Here is a 5,617-nt window from a genome sequence, read left to right as displayed (position 1 = left end):
TGATTTCTTACACATTTTCTCAGTTTCGGTACGTTTCGAACTAGCACCATAATTTTTTGCCGAATTCAAAACTGATGATTTCATGAGCTGTAGCCCATGAATTTTGACTATTTTCCTCCGTTTTCATCTGGTCTGACAATTTCATGAGCTATTGTCTGATTGATTTCTGACCATTTTGGTCTATTCGACACCCTGTGTTAAAATTTCTTTGTCGAATTAACAACCATTCATTTCATGAGCTATAACACGTGATTATTGACCATTCTCGTGCGTTTGGGTTTGGCGGCATATAATTAGACGGAGTTTAAATTTTGCGATTTCATGGGTTATAACCCTTGGTTTTCCGACCATTTCCCTCTGTTTCGACCCGGACACGACTTTATGGGTTCTAACCCGTTGTTCGAATTTTACGAGTTCATGAGCTATATGCAATATTTTATGTCCAACTTTGACGGTTTCGTGCGACAGCAAATGACTCAATGTAGTCAAATTTCATGATTTTGTGAGCTACAACCCACAAAATTTGTCTATTTATGCCCCTTTTCGACCCGATGCAAACAATTAAGTGGAGTACATATTTCACAATTTCGTAAACTATAACCCATGATTTCTGACACATTTTATCAGTTTCGGCCCGTTTCGACCAGGCGCTAGAAATCTTTGCCGAATTAAAAACTGATGTTTTCACGAGCTGTAACCCATGATTTTTGACCATTTTCTTCTGTTTCAGCCAGGTGTCAGAATTGTCAAAACTAACGATTTCATGAGCTATTATCCATAAAATTTCTGATCATTTTGGCTTGTTCGATGCCCCGTGTTAAAATATCTTTTCCGAATTCAAAACCGATGATTTTATGAGCTATAACACATGATTAATGACCCTTCTCGTGCGTTTGGGCCCTACGGCAAATAATTAGGTGGAGTTTAAATTTTGTGATTTCATGGGTTATAACCCATGGTTTTCCGACCGTTTTGGTCCGTTTTGACCTGTGCGTCACTTCATGGGTTCTAACCCATTGTTCGAATTTCACGAGTTTGTGAGCTATATGCAATGTTTTATGCTCAACTTCGACGGCTTCGTCCGATAACAAATGACATGGTGGAGTCAAATTTCACGATTTCGTGAGCTATAACCCACGAAATTTGTCCATTTAGCCCTTTTTTGGCACAGTGCAGACAATTAAGTTGAGTGCATATTTCACGATTTTGTGAGCTATAATCCATAATTTCTGACACATTTTGTCAGTTCTGGCCCGTTTTGACATAGCGCATGAAATCTTTATTGAATTCAAAACCGATGATTTTTTGAGTTATAACCCATGAATTTTGACCATTTTCTTCTATTTCGGCCAGGTGTCAGAAATGTCAAAACTGATGATTTCATGAGCTATTGTCCAAATAATTTCTGACCATTTTGACTTGTTCGACGTCTCGTGTTAAAATATCTTTTCTGAATTTAAAACCAATGATTTCATGAGCTATAACACGTGATTATTGACCCTTCTCTTGTGTTTGGGCCCTAAGGCAAATAATTAGGCGGAGTTCAAATTTCACGATTTCATGGGTTATAACCCACGATTTTTCAACCGTTTCGTCTTGTTTCGACCCGGGCGCCATTTCATGGGTTATAACCTTTTGTTTAAATGATACGGGTGTATCTTCTCTTCAGGAGCTTAGCGATCCTCATGGGAGTTTGAGGATAGATGATTCTCATGGTATCTTGAGAATAGAGTAGAGGAGTCGTGGACAAAGTCATTGGAAGCGGCGATGTCGAAGGATTCATCAAACTGCAGGAAAAACAATTTTATTGTTTCACGGTTGACCGCAAGTGTCACTGCGGTCGACCGTGAACGTGCACAGCTCAGGGTATCTGTTTGGACTTTTTCACGGTCGATCGCGATGGTTTTGGCGGTCGACCGCCAAAACCCTGTAACCAAAACTGCTCTCTGTCATTGGTCACATCCTGTAACTTATTTAAGTCTCGGGTGTTGACCGCGGTCGACCGCTCATGGCTCTGCGGTCGACTGCGAGTTGGTTTTTGGGCCTGGGTTGGTTTTCCTGCACTGTTTAGGATTTCTATTTTGTATAAATAGAAACACGACTTTTCTAGGGTTGATCACTGAGATTGTAATCAGAAAAGAGATCAGGGAGGTTATTCTTTGATCTAGAGAGATTGTGAGTGAGAGATTTGTAATCCAAATTATTCTCATAATCTAGAGAAGGTATTTTCCTTCGCCCAAATTACAATATTGGTTCTTCTGTCGTTTTCTTCTCAACCCACTCTTGATAATTCTGCGATCAAGAGTGCTCACACGGCAACTCGTATCAAGTTGGTATCAGATAGCAATTCAGATCCTGTGAAGGGGCATCCTGTGTATGGTCCTTACTCGATCACAGTACAAGAAGCTTGGCGAAATCCTTATTTCATTGGAAGAAGTCTAGAAATTAAGGAAGGAGAAGATGACTGAAGCAGATAATTCAACAAGACTTGATGTCATGGAGAAGCAGATCGAGACGATCGAGACTACTATCACCCAACTCGTAGGTCTCATCAACATAGGGGACAAAAAGGAAGAATCTTCTTCAAAGGGTAAGAAGAAACTCATTGAGTCTGATGAAGAGCGCGAGGAATCTGATTTAGATGGGGAGACCGAGATTGTTAAGATCGCTGGACATCAAGGGAGTAAGAATAATTACCAGAATTTGAAGATTGACTTCAAGATTGAGATTCCTATTTATGATGGGAGTATCAATGTGGGGAAGCTCGATGATTGGATCAAGCATATGGAGATGTACTTTACCCTCTACGGATATTCATCCAGGGAGAAGATAGTGTTCGCGACATTGAAGCTTTCGGGGCACACATTGACGTGGTGGAAATCTTATTGCAAACAGGAGAAGAAGGCGGTGTCATGGAATAAGTTCAAGGAGCTACTTCGGAAGCAGTTCTATCTAGTGGGGTTCCTTGAGGAGCGTTGATACAAGTGGTATGGCTTGCGCCAAAAGTATAATCAGACTGTTCAAGAGTACACGACGGAGTTCTAGCAGCAGGTGATGGTTCTAAACATCGTAACGGATGAGTACTCCATCTTCATGAAGTACATGACACGTCTGAATGATTACATCCAGAAGGAGATGAAGCTCTTTTCGGTCGAGACAATCGTAGAGGCGAGCGTGAAGGCCATTGCCATTGAGGGCAGACAGAAGAAGGGCAACGAGACGAAGGGAGACTCCAAACCATTGGGAAGTAAGTAGGGTGGCTCTCAACCTAAGGATGAGAAGAAGAAGGGTGACTCGGGGAAGGCAGGATTGACATGCAATCACTGCAAGCAGACATGGCACGTGGCTGATCGTTGCTGGGACAAGTATCCTCATCTAAAACTAAAAGGGTTAAAGAAGAAGGCGTACGTGATAGCACGGGGTCCGAAGGAGGTTCCCGGGATGACTGAACCCAATAGCAGTCTCAACCTTATGGCGGGGGAGCAGGCAGGCGTACGTGATAGCACGGGGTCCGAAGGAGGTTCCCGGGATGACTGAACCCAATAGCAGGGCGGGGAAGCAAGCCACTAAAGAAGACGACGACCCGAGGGAGCAGCTCTTTATTCTGAAATTGCAGGTCAAGACCAGTTTAGTAGATGCTATTGTAGATACAGGAAGTCAGAAGAATCTAATATCTGAGGTATTAGTACAGAAGCTGGGATTGAAAACGGTGAAGAATCCGAAGCCCTATCCATTATATTTGAAACAGTGATTGTGAAATCACAAACTATTGTTCCAGGTATTGCGATATCGGCTGTTATTAATAATATTGAACTTGATTATGTCCCTTTGTTTTTTTATTGGAGCATTGTTAAACCAAGGCCTGGACATGTTCTGCTTCTTATAATGTTTGTGATTCTAGATGTATGATTTTATAGAAAAAAGTTCTTTTATTATTTTCATTTTGATGAATTACTGGAAATACGGAAGGGTAGTGTTAAATTGTCATTAAATCTCTTGTAATTGGTGTTAAGACTATGAATTAGGACATTATTCTGTGATTTAAGTTATTGAGTACATGCAATTTAATCTTTTGCAACCTCAAGACGACACTCCAAGTTCCCCTATAACAAAAAGACTAGCTCTACTAGATGAGAGGGGAGATAGAAAGTTCTTTATGAAGTCAAATTCACTATTTACTGCTGATCATTAAGTAAAATTATGGATGGGTTAAATCCTAAGGGTCAGAAACGGCCCAGTCCAACTTAGTAGTGACGTTAACGTTGACACATAACATATGACCAGATTAATTTCTCCTCCACTGAATTTGGTAACTCCTGGTGCTGTGCATTGAGGACGAATGAAGATTTGCCATAAGTTTTTTTATCCTGTATTTTCTTTGGATATTTTAGCTGATAATGCTTATATTTGCCACTGATGTCAACATCAGATTCTTGAAGACATCTTGGTTCTTCATCGTTTACTTTTTCTCACTGTGGTTCAACACAACTTATCCCCATTCATATGCAAACTGTTTACACGTTCTGGCTTGCATTTATTTGCTTATGGACATAACCTTCCATTCATATGCAAACTGTTTACACGTTCTGGCTTGCATTTATTTGCTTATGGACATAACCTTTGCACTTTTACTTGAAACTTTAAGAAAAACACGTTCTGGCTTGCATTTATTTGCTTATGGACATAACCTTTGCACTTTTACTTGAAACTTTAAGAAAAAATATATTTTTGAGGTATTAAGTATGAGGTGCATAATGTTATTAACTGGAAATAGATATATAAGTTACTAAGAACTTTTTGAAACGAATGCTATGAGGCTATATATAAGCCACATTTTGGTTTAGTGGAAGTCTGAAATAAGCTAGAAAATTGCACGAAATGATGTGATTGTAATTCAGAAATTTTGTTCGCTCAGGTTCTTACAGCACAAGTGAAGAGCGTTGAGGACCACGGCTACATTCTTCATTTTGGAGTCCCATTTTTCACTGGGTTTCTCCCTAGGAGTGGTCAAGGTATGGAAAATTACAAGAACAAGTACATAGCCCTGTTCTCGTGTTTATACTAGGAACATCATCAAATATCATATGTTACATGTAGGACACCTCCTCCAAAAAGAAAATAAACAATCCGACTCTCTAACACACTTGGCCACAACACGAGCGTCCATCCGTGACAGTCGAACAAATTTAGAGTTTGCTCGCGTTGTTTTCTGTATGCTCAGGAGATGGATGGGCTTGAAAGACAGGCACTTGAATGACATGTTTTCTTTATACCCAGGACTTGTTAGATCTAAACGAGACTGCATGTCATTCAAGATATAGTATAGAGAAAACAGAATGCATTGCGAACTATCTTTCATTGGAGTCTTGCTTAGTAGGTAAACAGAGAGAAACAGAGACATGGTTCTTTTTAAAGTTTAACTATGGGCATCGGAAGTAAAACAATTACATTCATGATCAAAGATAATTCTCACATTGAGAGTTAGCCACTGGCTGCAATGCTCTGTTCTCCAACAGTCCAATTATCCATTAACCAGGGAAAATAATGCAATACTGTGATATTAAAAAAAAATGCAATGTTGTGATATAAAAACCTTGACTAGACTTCTGCAGGTATA

Source organism: Asparagus officinalis, chromosome 7 (assembly GCF_001876935.1).
Source record: "Asparagus officinalis chromosome 7, Aspof.V1, whole genome shotgun sequence".
NCBI classification, from domain to species: domain Eukaryota; kingdom Viridiplantae; phylum Streptophyta; class Magnoliopsida; order Asparagales; family Asparagaceae; genus Asparagus; species Asparagus officinalis.
The sequence above is the reverse complement of the archived record's forward strand: the minus strand, read 5'-3'. Positions refer to the sequence as shown.